General features: G+C 45.2%; 15 non-coding genes across 15 annotated transcripts; all 15 read right to left on the reverse strand.

Moving 5' to 3' along the window:
* Positions 1-200: 200 nt before the first annotated feature.
* Positions 201-391, reverse strand: LOC141185490 (U2 spliceosomal RNA). Its single transcript, XR_012260148.1, has one exon. It is a non-coding gene; the product is annotated as a U2 spliceosomal RNA (small nuclear RNA).
* Positions 392-1,511: 1,120 nt separating this feature from the next.
* Positions 1,512-1,702, reverse strand: LOC141184355 (U2 spliceosomal RNA). The gene has a single exon (XR_012259118.1). It is a non-coding gene; the product is annotated as a U2 spliceosomal RNA (small nuclear RNA).
* A 1,123-nt stretch (positions 1,703-2,825) lies between these two features.
* On the reverse strand, positions 2,826-3,016 carry LOC141191383 (U2 spliceosomal RNA). Its single transcript, XR_012265380.1, has one exon. It is a non-coding gene; the product is annotated as a U2 spliceosomal RNA (small nuclear RNA).
* Positions 3,017-4,137: 1,121 nt separating this feature from the next.
* LOC141185503 (U2 spliceosomal RNA) lies at positions 4,138-4,328 on the reverse strand. Its single transcript, XR_012260160.1, has one exon. It is a non-coding gene; the product is annotated as a U2 spliceosomal RNA (small nuclear RNA).
* Positions 4,329-5,448: 1,120 nt separating this feature from the next.
* Positions 5,449-5,639, reverse strand: LOC141185515 (U2 spliceosomal RNA). Its single transcript, XR_012260171.1, has one exon. It is a non-coding gene; the product is annotated as a U2 spliceosomal RNA (small nuclear RNA).
* Positions 5,640-6,761: 1,122 nt separating this feature from the next.
* Positions 6,762-6,952, reverse strand: LOC141185527 (U2 spliceosomal RNA). Its single transcript, XR_012260182.1, has one exon. It is a non-coding gene; the product is annotated as a U2 spliceosomal RNA (small nuclear RNA).
* Positions 6,953-8,073: 1,121 nt separating this feature from the next.
* Positions 8,074-8,264, reverse strand: LOC141185539 (U2 spliceosomal RNA). The gene has a single exon (XR_012260193.1). It is a non-coding gene; the product is annotated as a U2 spliceosomal RNA (small nuclear RNA).
* A 1,121-nt stretch (positions 8,265-9,385) lies between these two features.
* On the reverse strand, positions 9,386-9,576 carry LOC141185551 (U2 spliceosomal RNA). The gene has a single exon (XR_012260204.1). It is a non-coding gene; the product is annotated as a U2 spliceosomal RNA (small nuclear RNA).
* Positions 9,577-10,696: 1,120 nt separating this feature from the next.
* LOC141185564 (U2 spliceosomal RNA) lies at positions 10,697-10,887 on the reverse strand. Its single transcript, XR_012260215.1, has one exon. It is a non-coding gene; the product is annotated as a U2 spliceosomal RNA (small nuclear RNA).
* A 1,120-nt stretch (positions 10,888-12,007) lies between these two features.
* On the reverse strand, positions 12,008-12,198 carry LOC141185576 (U2 spliceosomal RNA). The gene has a single exon (XR_012260226.1). It is a non-coding gene; the product is annotated as a U2 spliceosomal RNA (small nuclear RNA).
* A 1,113-nt stretch (positions 12,199-13,311) lies between these two features.
* Positions 13,312-13,502, reverse strand: LOC141185589 (U2 spliceosomal RNA). The gene has a single exon (XR_012260237.1). It is a non-coding gene; the product is annotated as a U2 spliceosomal RNA (small nuclear RNA).
* A 1,121-nt stretch (positions 13,503-14,623) lies between these two features.
* Positions 14,624-14,814, reverse strand: LOC141185601 (U2 spliceosomal RNA). The gene has a single exon (XR_012260248.1). It is a non-coding gene; the product is annotated as a U2 spliceosomal RNA (small nuclear RNA).
* Positions 14,815-15,934: 1,120 nt separating this feature from the next.
* LOC141185613 (U2 spliceosomal RNA) lies at positions 15,935-16,125 on the reverse strand. Its single transcript, XR_012260258.1, has one exon. It is a non-coding gene; the product is annotated as a U2 spliceosomal RNA (small nuclear RNA).
* A 1,113-nt stretch (positions 16,126-17,238) lies between these two features.
* LOC141185626 (U2 spliceosomal RNA) lies at positions 17,239-17,429 on the reverse strand. The gene has a single exon (XR_012260269.1). It is a non-coding gene; the product is annotated as a U2 spliceosomal RNA (small nuclear RNA).
* Positions 17,430-18,549: 1,120 nt separating this feature from the next.
* LOC141185638 (U2 spliceosomal RNA) lies at positions 18,550-18,740 on the reverse strand. Its single transcript, XR_012260280.1, has one exon. It is a non-coding gene; the product is annotated as a U2 spliceosomal RNA (small nuclear RNA).
* Positions 18,741-19,293: the final 553 nt, after the last annotated feature.

The following is a 19,293-nucleotide window of genomic DNA, read 5'->3' on the forward strand; positions in this document are numbered from 1 at the left end:
TTACATGGCAATGCAATGCACAGTTGCTGAAGTTGAACCAAAATGAGCTTGTCATCTGGCTTCTGCAACTTTTAACATGAAAAATCCAATGAGGAGAAGAAAAGCAAAGCCAAAGAGTCCATCCCAAAATCCGACAAACAAGCAAAATGAACAAAAAGCATTGAATTCAATTCTTTCTGATTTTAGAAACTGCATTAAAGAAGGGGTGCACCGGTCCTGGAGATACTGCAATACCAGGTCAATGCGTGGAGTGGACAGAGCAAGCTCTTTTTCCATCTCCCTGTTCTAAAAATCCATTTAATATATGGTCCCCAGATAGGGGACGTATCAGATATTAAACTGATAAGAACAGATACTACACTTGATCTTAGCCAAAAGGCCGAGAAGCGATAACCAGAATTGGTTTCCGACTACGGTGCCACCCAAGGATTCTGAAAAGTCCATTTGTGGAGATGGCCACCTGGACTCCCGTTAAGAAGACATGCTGTCAACCTCAGATCCCTCACATGCCTGCACTTTTCGGCTTGCTGCTGCTGCAATCCACGCGTTTTAGATCTGCATAACTCCACCTCTTTTAGCACAGTACCCTCAACCCCCGGCTGTTCCCACCCGCCTCAACACCGTTGGAAGGGAGGAGAACCAATTAAGGCGGGGGGGGGGGTGGAACGAGCAGCTGTCTACCCTTAGCAGGAGGGTTGCTGATTAATTACCTCTCCTGCTGCTGCTGCTGCTGGCTGTCCAGCAGCAGACTGAAGGTGGCTGCTGCTGTGCGCAGGTATATAAAGGCTCAGAGCCTATTATGACACGCGCAGCCAGCGTTCCATTGCCACATTCCGTCTACTGCAGGCGGGATACCTGGATGGCTGAATGTCACTGAGAAGCTCACAGAGACCGCCATAAGCAACAGTTTAAAAGAATGCCACAGACTAATCAACCAAACTTTTTGGGTTGGTTTCTCTTTTATAGTCTGCAGGCATTAAATGAAAGAAGTCAGTGTTCCAGCAGAGGGAGACAACGTTTCAGAAAAGGCATTGTAGCAAACCAAAAAAGAAATTTTAAGCGCAGCAGAGTAACCAGCTCACATACCTGTTAGCTCAGGTGAGTTTAAAAGGCTGCTGTTGATAACAAGGGCATTTGCTAAATAGATGGTGTGTGTGCAACAATATACTGAAAGGTCAATTATATTGTGCAGCTTATCTCACCACCTGTAGTTATTTAGGTGAAAGCTCCAAAATGCTTGCCTAATATGTCTGTTTATCCAAAAGGAAGTATAGAGGGAGAGCTAGATAGATAGCATTGCATTACATTACATTACATGGCAATGCAATGCACAGTTGCTGAAGTTGAACCAAAATGAGCTTGTCATCTGGCTTCTGCAACTTTTAACATGAAAAATCCAATGAGGAGAAGAAAAGCAAAGCCAAAGAGTCCATCCCAAAATCCGACAAACAAGCAAAATGAACAAAAAGCATTGAATTCAATTCTTTCTGATTTTAGAAACTGCATTAAAGAAGGGGTGCACCGGTCCTGGAGATACTGCAATACCAGGTCAATGCGTGGAGTGGACAGAGCAAGCTCTTTTTCCATCTCCCTGTCCTAAAAATCCATTTAATATATGGTCCCCAGATAGGGGACGTATCAGATATTAAACTGATAAGAACAGATACTACACTTGATCTTAGCCAAAAGGCCGAGAAGCGATAACCAGAATTGGTTTCCGACTACGGTGCCACCCAAGGATTCTGAAAAGTCCATTTGTGGAGATGGCCACCTGGACTCCCGTTAAGAAGACATGCTGTCAACCTCTAGATCCCTCACATGCCTGCACTTTTCGGCTTGCTGCTGCTGCAATCCACGCGTTTTAGATCTGCATAACTCCACCTCTTTTAGCACAGTACCCTCAACCCCCGGCTGTTCCCACCCGCCTCAACACCGTTGGAAGGGAGGAGAACCAATTAAGGCGGGGGGGGGGGGGTGGAACGAGCAGCTGTCTACCCTTAGCAGGAGGGTTGCTGATTAATTACCTCTCCTGCTGCTGCTGCTGCTGGCTGTCCAGCAGCAGACTGAAGGTGGCTGCTGCTGTGCGCAGGTATATAAAGGCTCAGAGCCTATTATGACACGCGCAGCCAGCGTTCCATTGCCACATTCCGTCTACTGCAGGCGGGATACCTGGATGGCTGAATGTCACTGAGAAGCTCACAGAGACCGCCATAAGCAACAGTTTAAAAGAATGCCACAGACTAATCAACCAAACTTTTTGGGTTGGTTTCTCTTTTATAGTCTGCAGGCATTAAATGAAAGAAGTCAGTGTTCCAGCAGAGGGAGACAACGTTTCAGAAAAGGCATTGTAGCAAACCAAAAAAGAAATTTTAAGCGCAGCAGAGTAACCAGCTCACATACCTGTTAGCTCAGGTGAGTTTAAAAGGCTGCTGTTGATAACAAGGGCATTTGCTAAATAGATGGTGTGTGTGCAACAATATACTGAAAGGTCAATTATATTGTGCAGCTTATCTCACCACCTGTAGTTATTTAGGTGAAAGCTCCAAAATGCTTGCCTAATATGTCTGTTTATCCAAAAGGAAGTATAGAGGGAGAGCTAGATAGATAGCATTGCATTACATTACATTACATGGCAATGCAATGCACAGTTGCTGAAGTTGAACCAAAATGAGCTTGTCATCTGGCTTCTGCAACTTTTAACATGAAAAATCCAATGAGGAGAAGAAAAGCAAAGCCAAAGAGTCCATCCCAAAATCCGACAAACAAGCAAAATGAACAAAAAGCATTGAATTCAATTCTTTCTGATTTTAGAAACTGCATTAAAGAAGGGGTGCACCGGTCCTGGAGATACTGCAATACCAGGTCAATGCGTGGAGTGGACAGAGCAAGCTCTTTTTCCATCTCCCTGTTCTAAAAATCCAATTAATATATGGTCCCCAGATAGGGGACGTATCAGATATTAAACTGATAAGAACAGATACTACACTTGATCTTAGCCAAAAGGCCGAGAAGCGATAACCAGAATTGGTTTCCGACTACGGTGCCACCCAAGGATTCTGAAAAGTCCATTTGTGGAGATGGCCACCTGGACTCCCGTTAAGAAGACATGCTGTCAACCTCTAGATCCCTCACATGCCTGCACTTTTCGGCTTGCTGCTGCTGCAATCCACGCGTTTTAGATCTGCATAACTCCACCTCTTTTAGCACAGTACCCTCAACCCCCGGCTGTTCCCACCCGCCTCAACACCGTTGGAAGGGAGGAGAACCAATTAAGGCGGGGGGGGGGGTGGAACGAGCAGCTGTCTACCCTTAGCAGGAGGGTTGCTGATTAATTACCTCTCCTGCTGCTGCTGCTGCTGGCTGTCCAGCAGCAGACTGAAGGTGGCTGCTGCTGTGCGCAGGTATATAAAGGCTCAGAGCCTATTATGACACGCGCAGCCAGCGTTCCATTGCCACATTCCGTCTACTGCAGGCGGGATACCTGGATGGCTGAATGTCACTGAGAAGCTCACAGAGACCGCCATAAGCAACAGTTTAAAAGAATGCCACAGACTAATCAACCAAACTTTTTGGGTTGGTTTCTCTTTTATAGTCTGCAGGCATTAAATGAAAGAAGTCAGTGTTCCAGCAGAGGGAGACAACGTTTCAGAAAAGGCATTGTAGCAAACCAAAAAAGAAATTTTAAGCGCAGCAGAGTAACCAGCTCACATACCTGTTAGCTCAGGTGAGTTTAAAAGGCTGCTGTTGATAACAAGGGCATTTGCTAAATAGATGGTGTGTGTGCAACAATATACTGAAAGGTCAATTATATTGTGCAGCTTATCTCACCACCTGTAGTTATTTAGGTGAAAGCTCCAAAATGCTTGCCTAATATGTCTGTTTATCCAAAAGGAAGTATAGAGGGAGAGCTAGATAGATAGCATTGCATTACATTACATTACATGGCAATGCAATGCACAGTTGCTGAAGTTGAACCAAAATGAGCTTGTCATCTGGCTTCTGCAACTTTTAACATGAAAAATCCAAGGAGGAGAAGAAAAGCAAAGCCAAAGAGTCCATCCCAAAATCCGACAAACAAGCAAAATGAACAAAAAGCATTGAATTCAATTCTTTCTGATTTTAGAAACTGCATTAAAGAAGGGGTGCACCGGTCCTGGAGATACTGCAATACCAGGTCAATGCGTGGAGTGGACAGAGCAAGCTCTTTTTCCATCTCCCTGTTCTAAAAATCCATTTAATATATGGTCCCCAGATAGGGGACGTATCAGATATTAAACTGATAAGAACAGATACTACACTTGATCTTAGCCAAAAGGCCGAGAAGCGATAACCAGAATTGGTTTCCGACTACGGTGCCACCCAAGGATTCTGAAAAGTCCATTTGTGGAGATGGCCACCTGGACTCCCGTTAAGAAGACATGCTGTCAACCTCTAGATCCCTCACATGCCTGCACTTTTCGGCTTGCTGCTGCTGCAATCCACGCGTTTTAGATCTGCATAACTCCACCTCTTTTAGCACAGTACCCTCAACCCCCGGCTGTTCCCACCCGCCTCAACACCGTTGGAAGGGAGGAGAACCAATTAAGGCGGGGGGGGGGTGGAACGAGCAGCTGTCTACCCTTAGCAGGAGGGTTGCTGATTAATTACCTCTCCTGCTGCTGCTGCTGCTGGCTGTCCAGCAGCAGACTGAAGGTGGCTGCTGCTGTGCGCAGGTATATAAAGGCTCAGAGCCTATTATGACACGCGCAGCCAGCGTTCCATTGCCACATTCCGTCTACTGCAGGCGGGATACCTGGATGGCTGAATGTCACTGAGAAGCTCACAGAGACCGCCATAAGAAACAGTTTAAAAGAATGCCACAGACTAATCAACCAAACTTTTTGGGTTGGTTTCTCTTTTATAGTCTGCAGGCATTAAATGAAAGAAGTCAGTGTTCCAGCAGAGGGAGACAACGTTTCAGAAAAGGCATTGTAGCAAACCAAAAAAGAAATTTTAAGCGCAGCAGAGTAACCAGCTCACATACCTGTTAGCTCAGGTGAGTTTAAAAGGCTGCTGTTGATAACAAGGGCATTTGCTAAATAGATGGTGTGTGTGCAACAATATACTGAAAGGTCAATTATATTGTGCAGCTTATCTCACCACCTGTAGTTATTTAGGTGAAAGCTCAAAAATGCTTGCCTAATATGTCTGTTTATCCAAAAGGAAGTATAGAGGGAGAGCTAGATAGATAGCATTGCATTACATTACATTACATGGCAATGCAATGCACAGTTGCTGAAGTTGAACCAAAATGAGCTTGTCATCTGGCTTCTGCAACTTTTAACATGAAAAATCCAATGAGGAGAAGAAAAGCAAAGCCAAAGAGTCCATCCCAAAATCCGACAAACAAGCAAAATGAACAAAAAGCATTGAATTCAATTCTTTCTGATTTTAGAAACTGCATTAAAGAAGGGGTGCACCGGTCCTGGAGATACTGCAATACCAGGTCAATGCGTGGAGTGGACAGAGCAAGCTCTTTTTCCATCTCCCTGTTCTAAAAATCCATTTAATATATGGTCCCCAGATAGGGGACGTATCAGATATTAAACTGATAAGAACAGATACTACACTTGATCTTAGCCAAAAGGCCGAGAAGCGATAACCAGAATTGGTTTCCGACTACGGTGCCACCCAAGGATTCTGAAAAGTCCATTTGTGGAGATGGCCACCTGGACTCCCGTTAAGAAGACATGCTGTCAACCTCTAGATCCCTCACATGCCTGCACTTTTCGGCTTGCTGCTGCTGCAATCCACGCGTTTTAGATCTGCATAACTCCACCTCTTTTAGCACAGTACCCTCAACCCCCGGCTGTTCCCACCCGCCTCAACACCGTTGGAAGGGAGGAGAACCAATTAAGGCGGGGGGGGGGGGTGGAACGAGCAGCTGTCTACCCTTAGCAGGAGGGTTGCTGATTAATTACCTCTCCTGCTGCTGCTGCTGCTGGCTGTCCAGCAGCAGACTGAAGGTGGCTGCTGCTGTGCGCAGGTATATAAAGGCTCAGAGCCTATTATGACACGCGCAGCCAGCGTTCCATTGCCACATTCCGTCTACTGCAGGCGGGATACCTGGATGGCTGAATGTCACTGAGAAGCTCACAGAGACCGCCATAAGCAACAGTTTAAAAGAATGCCACAGACTAATCAACCAAACTTTTTGGGTTGGTTTCTCTTTTATAGTCTGCAGGCATTAAATGAAAGAAGTCAGTGTTCCAGCAGAGGGAGACAACGTTTCAGAAAAGGCATTGTAGCAAACCAAAAAAGAAATTTTAAGCGCAGCAGAGTAACCAGCTCACATACCTGTTAGCTCAGGTGAGTTTAAAAGGCTGCTGTTGATAACAAGGGCATTTGCTAAATAGATGGTGTGTGTGCAACAATATACTGAAAGGTCAATTATATTGTGCAGCTTATCTCACCACCTGTAGTTATTTAGGTGAAAGCTCCAAAATGCTTGCCTAATATGTCTGTTTATCCAAAAGGAAGTATAGAGGGAGAGCTAGATAGATAGCATTGCATTACATTACATTACATGGCAATGCAATGCACAGTTGCTGAAGTTGAACCAAAATGAGCTTGTCATCTGGCTTCTGCAACTTTTAACATGAAAAATCCAATGAGGAGAAGAAAAGCAAAGCCAAAGAGTCCATCCCAAAATCCGACAAACAAGCAAAATGAACAAAAAGCATTGAATTCAATTCTTTCTGATTTTAGAAACTGCATTAAAGAAGGGGTGCACCGGTCCTGGAGATACTGCAATACCAGGTCAATGCGTGGAGTGGACAGAGCAAGCTCTTTTTCCATCTCCCTGTTCTAAAAATCCATTTAATATATGGTCCCCAGATAGGGGACGTATCAGATATTAAACTGATAAGAACAGATACTACACTTGATCTTAGCCAAAAGGCCGAGAAGCGATAACCAGAATTGGTTTCCGACTACGGTGCCACCCAAGGATTCTGAAAAGTCCATTTGTGGAGATGGCCACCTGGACTCCCGTTAAGAAGACATGATGTCAACCTCTAGATCCCTCACATGCCTGCACTTTTCGGCTTGCTGCTGCTGCAATCCACGCGTTTTAGATCTGCATAACTCCACCTCTTTTAACACAGTACCCTCAACCCCCGGCTGTTCCCACCCGCCTCAACACCGTTGGAAGGGAGGAGAACCAATTAAGGCGGGGGGGGGGGTGGAACGAGCAGCTGTCTACCCTTAGCAGGAGGGTTGCTGATTAATTACCTCTCCTGCTGCTGCTGCTGCTGGCTGTCCAGCAGCAGACTGAAGGTGGCTGCTGCTGTGCGCAGGTATATAAAGGCTCAGAGCCTATTATGACACGCGCAGCCAGCGTTCCATTGCCACATTCCGTCTACTGCAGGCGGAATACCTGGATGGCTGAATGTCACTGAGAAGCTCACAGAGACCGCCATAAGCAACAGTTTAAAAGAATGCCACAGACTAATCAACCAAACTTTTTGGGTTGGTTTCTCTTTTATAGTCTGCAGGCATTAAATGAAAGAAGTCAGTGTTCCAGCAGAGGGAGACAACGTTTCAGAAAAGGCATTGTAGCAAACCAAAAAAGAAATTTTAAGCGCAGCAGAGTAACCAGCTCACATACCTGTTAGCTCAGGTGAGTTTAAAAGGCTGCTGTTGATAACAAGGGCATTTGCTAAATAGATGGTGTGTGTGCAACAATATACTGAAAGGTCAATTATATTGTGCAGCTTATCTCACCACCTGTAGTTATTTAGGTGAAAGCTCCAAAATGCTTGCCTAATATATCTGTTTATCCAAAAGGAAGTATAGAGGGAGAGCTAGATAGATAGCATTGCATTACATTACATTACATGGCAATGCAATGCACAGTTGCTGAAGTTGAACCAAAATGAGCTTGTCATCTGGCTTCTGCAACTTTTAACATGAAAAATCCAATGAGGAGAAGAAAAGCAAAGCCAAAGAGTCCATCCCAAAATCCGACAAACAAGCAAAATGAACAAAAAGCATTGAATTCAATTCTTTCTGATTTTAGAAACTGCATTAAAGAAGGGGTGCACCGGTCCTGGAGATACTGCAATACCAGGTCAATGCGTGGAGTGGACAGAGCAAGCTCTTTTTCCATCTCCCTGTTCTAAAAATCCATTTAATATATGGTCCCCAGATAGGGGACGTATCAGATATTAAACTGATAAGAACAGATACTACACTTGATCTTAGCCAAAAGGCCGAGAAGCGATAACCAGAATTGGTTTCCGACTACGGTGCCACCCAAGGATTCTGAAAAGTCCATTTGTGGAGATGGCCACCTGGACTCCCGTTAAGAAGACATGCTGTCAACCTCTAGATCCCTCACATGCCTGCACTTTTCGGCTTGCTGCTGCTGCAATCCACGCGTTTTAGATCTGCATAACTCCACCTCTTTTAGCACAGTACCCTCAACCCCCGGCTGTTCCCACCCGCCTCAACACCGTTGGAAGGGAGGAGAACCAATTAAGGCGGGGGGGGGGGTGGAACGAGCAGCTGTCTACCCTTAGCAGGAGGGTTGCTGATTAATTACCTCTCCTGCTGCTGCTGCTGCTGGCTGTCCAGCAGCAGACTGAAGGTGGCTGCTGCTGTGCGCAGGTATATAAAGGCTCAGAGCCTATTATGACACGCGCAGCCAGCGTTCCATTGCCACATTCCGTCTACTGCAGGCGGGATACCTGGATGGCTGAATGTCACTGAGAAGCTCACAGAGACCGCCATAAGCAACAGTTTAAAAGAATGCCACAGACTAATCAACCAAACTTTTTGGGTTGGTTTCTCTTTTATAGTCTGCAGGCATTAAATGAAAGAAGTCAGTGTTCCAGCAGAGGGAGACAACGTTTCAGAAAAGGCATTGTAGCAAACCAAAAAAGAAATTTTAAGCGCAGCAGAGTAACCAGCTCACATACCTGTTAGCTCAGGTGAGTTTAAAAGGCTGCTGTTGATAACAAGGGCATTTGCTAAATAGATGGTGTGTGTGCAACAATATACTGAAAGGTCAATTATATTGTGCAGCTTATCTCACCACCTGTAGTTATTTAGGTGAAAGCTCAAAAATGCTTGCCTAATATGTCTGTTTATCCAAAAGGAAGTATAGAGGGAGAGCTAGATAGATAGCATTGCATTACATTACATTACATGGCAATGCAATGCACAGTTGCTGAAGTTGAACCAAAATGAGCTTGTCATCTGGCTTCTGCAACTTTTAACATGAAAAATCCAATGAGGAGAAGAAAAGCAAAGCCAAAGAGTCCATCCCAAAATCCGACAAACAAGCAAAATGAACAAAAAGCATTGAATTCAATTCTTTCTGATTTTAGAAACTGCATTAAAGAAGGGGTGCACCGGTCCTGGAGATACTGCAATACCAGGTCAATGCGTGGAGTGGACAGAGCAAGCTCTTTTTCCATCTCCCTGTTCTAAAAATCCATTTAATATATGGTCCCCAGATAGGGGACGTATCAGATATTAAACTGATAAGAACAGATACTACACTTGATCTTAGCCAAAAGGCCGAGAAGCGATAACCAGAATTGGTTTCCGACTACGGTGCCACCCAAGGATTCTGAAAAGTCCATTTGTGGAGATGGCCACCTGGACTCCCGTTAAGAAGACATGCTGTCAACCTCTAGATCCCTCACATGCCTGCACTTTTCGGCTTGCTGCTGCTGCAATCCACGCGTTTTAGATCTGCATAACTCCACCTCTTTTAGCACAGTACCCTCAACCCCCGGCTGTTCCCACCCGCCTCAACACCGTTGGAAGGGAGGAGAACCAATTAAGGCGGGGGGGGGGTGGAACGAGCAGCTGTCTACCCTTAGCAGGAGGGTTGCTGATTAATTACCTCTCCTGCTGCTGCTGCTGCTGGCTGTCTAGCAGCAGACTGAAGGTGGCTGCTGCTGTGCGCAGGTATATAAAGGCTCAGAGCCTATTATGACACGCGCAGCCAGCGTTCCATTGCCACATTCCGTCTACTGCAGGCGGGATACCTGGATGGCTGAATGTCACTGAGAAGCTCACAGAGACCGCCATAAGCAACAGTTTAAAAGAATGCCACAGACTAATCAACCAAACTTTTTGGGTTGGTTTCTCTTTTATAGTCTGCAGGCATTAAATGAAAGAAGTCAGTGTTCCAGCAGAGGGAGACAACGTTTCAGAAAAGGCATTGTAGCAAACCAAAAAAGAAATTTTAAGCGCAGCAGAGTAACCAGCTCACATACCTGTTAGCTCAGGTGAGTTTAAAAGGCTGCTGTTGATAACAAGGGCATTTGCTAAATAGATGGTGTGTGTGCAACAATATACTGAAAGGTCAATTATATTGTGCAGCTTATCTCACCACCTGTAGTTATTTAGGTGAAAGCTCCAAAATGCTTGCCTAATATGTCTGTTTATCCAAAAGGAAGTATAGAGGGAGAGCTAGATAGATAGCATTGCATTACATTACATTACATGGCAATGCAATGCACAGTTGCTGAAGTTGAACCAAAATGAGCTTGTCATCTGGCTTCTGCAACTTTTAACATGAAAAATCCAATGAGGAGAAGAAAAGCAAAGCCAAAGAGTCCATCCCAAAATCCGACAAACAAGCAAAATGAACAAAAAGCATTGAATTCAATTCTTTCTGATTTTAGAAACTGCATTAAAGAAGGGGTGCACCGGTCCTGGAGATACTGCAATACCAGGTCAATGCGTGGAGTGGACAGAGCAAGCTCTTTTTCCATCTCCCTGTTCTAAAAATCCATTTAATATATGGTCCCCAGATAGGGGACGTATCAGATATTAAACTGATAAGAACAGATACTACACTTGATCTTAGCCAAAAGGCCGAGAAGCGATAACCAGAATTGGTTTCCGACTACGGTGCCACCCAAGGATTCTGAAAAGTCCATTTGTGGAGATGGCCACCTGGACTCCCGTTAAGAAGACATGCTGTCAACCTCTAGATCCCTCACATGCCTGCACTTTTCGGCTTGCTGCTGCTGCAATCCACGCGTTTTAGATCTGCATAACTCCACCTCTTTTAGCACAGTACCCTCAACCCCCGGCTGTTCCCACCCGCCTCAACACCGTTGGAAGGGAGGAGAACCAATTAAGGCGGGGGGGGGGTGGAATGAGCAGCTGTCTACCCTTAGCAGGAGGGTTGCTGATTAATTACCTCTCCTGCTGCTGCTGCTGCTGGCTGTCCAGCAGCAGACTGAAGGTGGCTGCTGCTGTGCGCAGGTATATAAAGGCTCAGAGCCTATTATGACACGCGCAGCCAGCGTTCCATTGCCACATTCCGTCTACTGCAGGCGGGATACCTGGATGGCTGAATGTCACTGAGAAGCTCACAGAGACCGCCATAAGCAACAGTTTAAAAGAATGCCACAGACTAATCAACCAAACTTTTTGGGTTGGTTTCTCTTTTATAGTCTGCAGGCATTAAATGAAAGAAGTCAGTGTTCCAGCAGAGGGAGACAACGTTTCAGAAAAGGCATTGTAGCAAACCAAAAAAGAAATTTTAAGCGCAGCAGAGTAACCAGCTCACATACCTGTTAGCTCAGGTGAGTTTAAAAGGCTGCTGTTGATAACAAGGGCATTTGCTAAATAGATGGTGTGTGTGCAACAATATACTGAAAGGTCAATTATATTGTGCAGCTTATCTCACCACCTGTAGTTATTTAGGTGAAAGCTCCAAAATGCTTGCCTAATATGTCTGTTTATCCAAAAGGAAGTATAGAGGGAGAGCTAGATAGATAGCATTGCATTACATTACATTACATGGCAATGCAATGCACAGTTGCTGAAGTTGAACCAAAATGAGCTTGTCATCTGGCTTCTGCAACTTTTAACATGAAAAATCCAATGAGGAGAAGAAAAGCAAAGCCAAAGAGTCCATCCCAAAATCCGACAAACAAGCAAAATGAACAAAAAGCATTGAATTCAATTCTTTCTGATTTTAGAAACTGCATTAAAGAAGGGGTGCACCGGTCCTGGAGATACTGCAATACCAGGTCAATGCGTGGAGTGGACAGAGCAAGCTCTTTTTCCATCTCCCTGTTCTAAAAATCCATTTAATATATGGTCCCCAGATAGGGGACGTATCAGATATTAAACTGATAAGAACAGATACTACACTTGATCTTAGCCAAAAGGCCGAGAAGCGATAACCAGAATTGGTTTCCGACTACGGTGCCACCCAAGGATTCTGAAAAGTCCATTTGTGGAGATGGCCACCTGGACTCCCGTTAAGAAGACATGCTGTCAACCTCTAGATCCCTCACATGCCTGCACTTTTCGGCTTGCTGCTGCTGCAATCCACGCGTTTTAGATCTGCATAACTCCACCTCTTTTAGCACAGTACCCTCAACCCCCGGCTGTTCCCACCCGCCTCAACACCGTTGGAAGGGAGGAGAACCAATTAAGGCGGGGGGGGGTGGAACGAGCAGCTGTCTACCCTTAGCAGGAGGGTTGCTGATTAATTACCTCTCCTGCTGCTGCTGGCTGTCCAGCAGCAGACTGAAGGTGGCTGCTGCTGTGCGCAGGTATATAAAGGCTCAGAGCCTATTATGACACGCGCAGCCAGCGTTCCATTGCCACATTCCGTCTACTGCAGGCGGGATACCTGGATGGCTGAATGTCACTGAGAAGCTCACAGAGACCGCCATAAGCAACAGTTTAAAAGAATGCCACAGACTAATCAACCAAACTTTTTGGGTTGGTTTCTCTTTTATAGTCTGCAGGCATTAAATGAAAGAAGTCAGTGTTCCAGCAGAGGGAGACAACGTTTCAGAAAAGGCATTGTAGCAAACCAAAAAAGAAATTTTAAGCGCAGCAGAGTAACCAGCTCACATACCTGTTAGCTCAGGTGAGTTTAAAAGGCTGCTGTTGATAACAAGGGCATTTGCTAAATAGATGGTGTGTGTGCAACAATATACTGAAAGGTCAATTATATTGTGCAGCTTATCTCACCACCTGTAGTTATTTAGGTGAAAGCTCCAAAATGCTTGCCTAATATGTCTGTTTATCCAAAAGGAAGTATAGAGGGAGAGCTAGATAGATAGCATTGCATTACATTACATTACATGGCAATGCAATGCACAGTTGCTGAAGTTGAACCAAAATGAGCTTGTCATCTGGCTTCTGCAACTTTTAACATGAAAAATCCAATGAGGAGAAGAAAAGCAAAGCCAAAGAGTCCATCCCAAAATCCGACAAACAAGCAAAATGAACAAAAAGCATTGAATTCAATTCTTTCTGATTTTAGAAACTGCATTAAAGAAGGGGTGCACCGGTCCTGGAGATACTGCAATACCAGGTCAATGCGTGGAGTGGACAGAGCAAGCTCTTTTTCCATCTCCCTGTTCTAAAAATCCATTTAATATATGGTCCCCAGATAGGGGACGTATCAGATATTAAACTGATAAGAACAGATACTACACTTGATCTTAGCCAAAAGGCCGAGAAGCGATAACCAGAATTGGTTTCCGACTACGGTGCCACCCAAGGATTCTGAAAAGTCCATTTGTGGAGATGGCCACCTGGACTCCCGTTAAGAAGACATGCTGTCAACCTCTAGATCCCTCACATGCCTGCACTTTTCGGCTTGCTGCTGCTGCAATCCACGCGTTTTAGATCTGCATAACTCCACCTCTTTTAGCACAGTACCCTCAACCCCCGGCTGTTCCCACCCGCCTCAACACCGTTGGAAGGGAGGAGAACCAATTAAGGCGGGGGGGGGGGTGGAACGAGCAGCTGTCTACCCTTAGCAGGAGGGTTGCTGATTAATTACCTCTCCTGCTGCTGCTGCTGCTGGCTGTCCAGCAGCAGACTGAAGGTGGCTGCTGCTGTGCGCAGGTATATAAAGGCTCAGAGCCTATTATGACACGCGCAGCCAGCGTTCCATTGCCACATTCCGTCTACTGCAGGCGGGATACCTGGATGGCTGAATGTCACTGAGAAGCTCACAGAGACCGCCATAAGCAACAGTTTAAAAGAATGCCACAGACTAATCAACCAAACTTTTTGGGTTGGTTTCTCTTTTATAGTCTGCAGGCATTAAATGAAAGAAGTCAGTGTTCCAGCAGAGGGAGACAACGTTTCAGAAAAGGCATTGTAGCAAACCAAAAAAGAAATTTTAAGCGCAGCAGAGTAACCAGCTCACATACCTGTTAGCTCAGGTGAGTTTAAAAGGCTGCTGTTGATAACAAGGGCATTTGCTAAATAGATGGTGTGTGTGCAACAATATACTGAAAGGTCAATTATATTGTGCAGCTTATCTCACCACCTGTAGTTATTTAGGTGAAAGCTCCAAAATGCTTGCCTAATATGTCTGTTTATCCAAAAGGAAGTATAGAGGGAGAGCTAGATAGATAGCATTGCATTACATTACATTACATGGCAATGCAATGCACAGTTGCTGAAGTTGAACCAAAATGAGCTTGTCATCTGGCTTCTGCAACTTTTAACATGAAAAATCCAATGAGGAGAAGAAAAGCAAAGCCAAAGAGTCCATCCCAAAATCCGACAAACAAGCAAAATGAACAAAAAGCATTGAATTCAATTCTTTCTGATTTTAGAAACTGCATTAAAGAAGGGGTGCACCGGTCCTGGAGATACTGCAATACCAGGTCAATGCGTGGAGTGGACAGAGCAAGCTCTTTTTCCATCTCCCTGTTCTAAAAATCCATTTAATATATGGTCCCCAGATAGGGGACGTATCAGATATTAAACTGATAAGAACAGATACTACACTTGATCTTAGCCAAAAGGCCGAGAAGCGATAACCAGAATTGGTTTCCGACTACGGTGCCACCCAAGGATTCTGAAAAGTCCATTTGTGGAGATGGCCACCTGGACTCCCGTTAAGAAGACATGCTGTCAACCTCTAGATCCCTCACATGCCTGCACTTTTCGGCTTGCTGCTGCTGCAATCCACGCGTTTTAGATCTGCATAACTCCACCTCTTTTAGCACAGTACCCTCAACCCCCGGCTGTTCCCACCCGCCTCAACACCGTTGGAAGGGAGGAGAACCAATTAAGGCGGGGGGGGGGTGGAACGAGCAGCTGTCTACCCTTAGCAGGAGGGTTGCTGATTAATTACCTCTCCTGCTGCTGCTGCTGCTGGCTGTCCAGCAGCAGACTGAAGGTGGCTGCTGCTGTGCGCAGGTATATAAAGGCTCAGAGCCTATTATGACACGCGCAGCCAGCGTTCCATTGCCACATTCCGTCTACTGCAGGCGGGATACCTGGATGGCTGAATGTCACTGAGAAGCTCACAGAGACCGCCATAAGCAACAGTTTAAAAGAATGCCACAGACTAATCAATCAAACTTTTTGGGTTGGTTTCTCTTTTATAGTCTGCAGGCATTAAATGAAAGAAGTCAGTGTTCCAGCAGAGGGAGACAACGTTTCAGAAAAGGCATTGTAGCAAACCAAAAAAGAAATTTTAAGCGCAGCAGAGTAACCAGCTCACATACCTGTTAGCTCAGGTGAGTTTAAAAGGCTGCTGTTGATAACAAGGGCATTTGCTAAATAGATGGTGTGTGTGCAACAATATACTGAAAGGTCAATTATATTGTGCAGCTTATCTCACCACCTGTAGTTATTTAGGTGAAAGCTCCAAAATGCTTGCCTAATATGTCTGTTTATCCAAAAGGAAGTATAGAGGGAGAGCTAGATAGATAGCATTGCATTACATTACATTACATGGCAATGCAATGCACAGTTGCTGAAGTTGAACCAAAATGAGCTTGTCATCTGGCTTCTGCAACTTTTAACATGAAAAATCCAATGAGGAGAAGAAAAGCAAAGCCAAAGAGTCCATCCCAAAATCCGACAAACAAGCAAAATGAACAAAAAGCATTGAATTCAATTCTTTCTGATTTTAGAAACTGCATTAAAGAAGGGGTGCACCGGTCCTGGAGATACTGCAATACCAGGTCAATGCGTGGAGTGGACAGAGCAAGCTCTTTTTCCATCTCCCTGTTCTAAAAATCCATTTAATATATGGTCCCCAGATAGGGGACGTATCAGATATTAAACTGATAAGAACAGATACTACACTTGATCTTAGCCAAAAGGCCGAGAAGCGATAACCAGAATTGGTTTCCGACTACGGTGCCACCCAAGGATTCTGAAAAGTCCATTTGTGGAGATGGCCACCTGGACTCCCGTTAAGAAGACATGCTGTCAACCTCTAGATCCCTCACATGCCTGCACTTTTCGGCTTGCTGCTGCTGCAATCCACGCGTTTTAGATCTGCATAACTCCACCTCTTTTAGCACAGTACCCTCAACCCCCGGCTGTTCCCACCCGCCTCAACACCGTTGGAAGGGAGGAGAACCAATTAAGGCGGGGGGGGGTGGAACGAGCAGCTGTCTACCCTTAGCAGGAGGGTTGCTGATTAATTACCTCTCCTGCTGCTGCTGGCTGTCCAGCAGCAGACTGAAGGTGGCTGCTGCTGTGCGCAGGTATATAAAGGCTCAGAGCCTATTATGACACGCGCAGCCAGCGTTCCATTGCCACATTCCGTCTACTGCAGGCGGGATACCTGGATGGCTGAATGTCACTGAGAAGCTCACAGAGACCGCCATAAGCAACAGTTTAAAAGAATGCCACAGACTAATCAACCAAACTTTTTGGGTTGGTTTCTCTTTTATAGTCTGCAGGCATTAAATGAAAGAAGTCAGTGTTCCAGCAGAGGGAGACAACGTTTCAGAAAAGGCATTGTAGCAAACCAAAAAAGAAATTTTAAGCGCAGCAGAGTAACCAGCTCACATACCTGTTAGCTCAGGTGAGTTTAAAAGGCTGCTGTTGATAACAAGGGCATTTGCTAAATAGATGGTGTGTGTGCAACAATATACTGAAAGGTCAATTATATTGTGCAGCTTATCTCACCACCTGTAGTTATTTAGGTGAAAGCTCCAAAATGCTTGCCTAATATGTCTGTTTATCCAAAAGGAAGTATAGAGGGAGAGCTAGATAGATAGCATTGCATTACATTACATTACATGGCAATGCAATGCACAGTTGCTGAAGTTGAACCAAAATGAGCTTGTCATCTGGCTTCTGCAACTTTTAACATGAAAAATCCAATGAGGAGAAGAAAAGCAAAGCCAAAGAGTCCATCCCAAAATCCGACAAACAAGCAAAATGAACAAAAAGCATTGAATTCAATTCTTTCTGATTTTAGAAACTGCATTAAAGAAGGGGTGCACCGGTCCTGGAGATACTGCAATACCAGGTCAATGCGTGGAGTGGACAGAGCAAGCTCTTTTTCCATCTCCCTGTTCTAAAAATCCATTTAATATATGGTCCCCAGATAGGGGACGTATCAGATATTAAACTGATAAGAACAGATACTACACTTGATCTTAGCCAAAAGGCCGAGAAGCGATAACCAGAATTGGTTTCCGACTACGGTGCCACCCAAGGATTCTGAAAAGTCCATTTGTGGAGATGGCCACCTGGACTCCCGTTAAGAAGACATGCTGTCAACCTCTAGATCCCTCACATGCCTGCACTTTTCGGCTTGCTGCTGCTGCAATCCACGCGTTTTAGATCTGCATAACTCCACCTCTTTTAGCACAGTACCCTCAACCCCCGGCTGTTCCCACCCGCCTCAACACCGTTGGAAGGGAGGAGAACCAATTAAGGCGGGGGGGGGGTGGAATGAGCAGCTGTCTACCCTTAGCAGGAGGGTTGCTGATTAATTACCTCTCCTGCTGCTGCTGCTGCTGGCTGTCCAGCAGCAGACTGAAGGTGGCTGCTGCTGTGCGCAGGTATATAAAGGCTCAGAGCCTATTATGACACGCGCAGCCAGCGTTCCATTGCCACATTCCGTCTACTGCAGGCGGGATACCTGGATGGCTGAATGTCACTGAGAAGCTCACAGAGACCGCCATAAGCAACAGTTTAAAAGAATGCCACAGACTAATCAACCAAACTTTTTGGGTTGGTTTCTCTTTTATAGTCTGCAGGCATTAAATGAAAGAAGTCAGTGTTCCAGCAGAGGGAGACAACGTTTCAGAAAAGGCATTGTAGCAAACCAAAAAAGAAATTTTAAGCGCAGCAGAGTAACCAGCTCACATACCTGTTAGCTCAGGTGAGTTTAAAAGGCTGCTGTTGATAACAAGGGCATTTGCTAAATAGATGGTGTGTGTGCAACAATATACTGAAAGGTCAATTATATTGTGCAGCTTATCTCACCACCTGTAGTTATTTAGGTGAAAGCTCCAAAATGCTTGCCTAATTTGTCTGTTTATCCAAAAGGAAGTATAGAGGGAGAGCTAGATAGATAGCATTGCATTACATTACATTACATGGCAATGCAATGCACAGTTGCTGAAGTTGAACCAAAATGAGCTTGTCATCTGGCTTCTGCAACTTTTAACATGAAAAATCCAATGAGGAGAAGAAAAGCAAAGCCAAAGAGTCCATCCCAAAATCCGACAAACAAGCAAAATGAACAAAAAGCATTGAATTCAATTCTTTCTGATTTTAGAAACTGCATTAAAGAAGGGGTGCACCGGTCCTGGAGATACTGCAATACCAGGTCAATGCGTGGAGTGGACAGAGCAAGCTCTTTTTCCATCTCCCTGTTCTAAAAATCCATTTAATATATGGTCCCCAGATAGGGGACGTATCAGATATTAAACTGATAAGAACAGATACTACACTTGATCTTAGCCAAAAGGCCGAGAAGCGATAACCAGAATTGGTTTCCGACTACGGTGCCACCCAAGGATTCTGAAAAGTCCATTTGTGGAGATGGCCACCTGGACTCCCGTTAAGAAGACATGCTGTCAACCTCTAGATCCCTCACATGCCTGCACTTTTCGGCTTGCTGCTGCTGCAATCCACGCGTTTTAGATCTGCATAACTCCACCTCTTTTAGCACAGTACCCTCAACCCCCGGCTGTTCCCACCCGCCTCAACACCGTTGGAAGGGAGGAGAACCAATTAAGGCGGGGGGGGGGTGGAATGAGCAGCTGTCTACCCTTAGCAGGAGGGTTGCTGATTAATTACCTCTCCTGCTGCTGCTGCTGCTGGCTGTCCAGCAGCAGACTGAAGGTGGCTGCTGCTGTGCGCAGGTATATAAAGGCTCAGAGCCTATTATGACACGCGCAGCCAGCGTTCCATTGCCACATTCCGTCTACTGCAGGCGGGATACCTGGATGGCTGAATGTCACTGAGAAGCTCACAGAGACCGCCATAAGCAACAGTTTAAAAGAATGCCACAGACTAATCAACCAAACTTTT

Source organism: Phyllobates terribilis, unplaced genomic scaffold, assembly GCF_046119375.1.
Source record: "Phyllobates terribilis strain yellow unplaced genomic scaffold, ASM4611937v1 Scaffold_40__1_contigs__length_11209783, whole genome shotgun sequence".
Lineage (NCBI taxonomy): Eukaryota > Metazoa > Chordata > Amphibia > Anura > Dendrobatidae > Phyllobates > Phyllobates terribilis.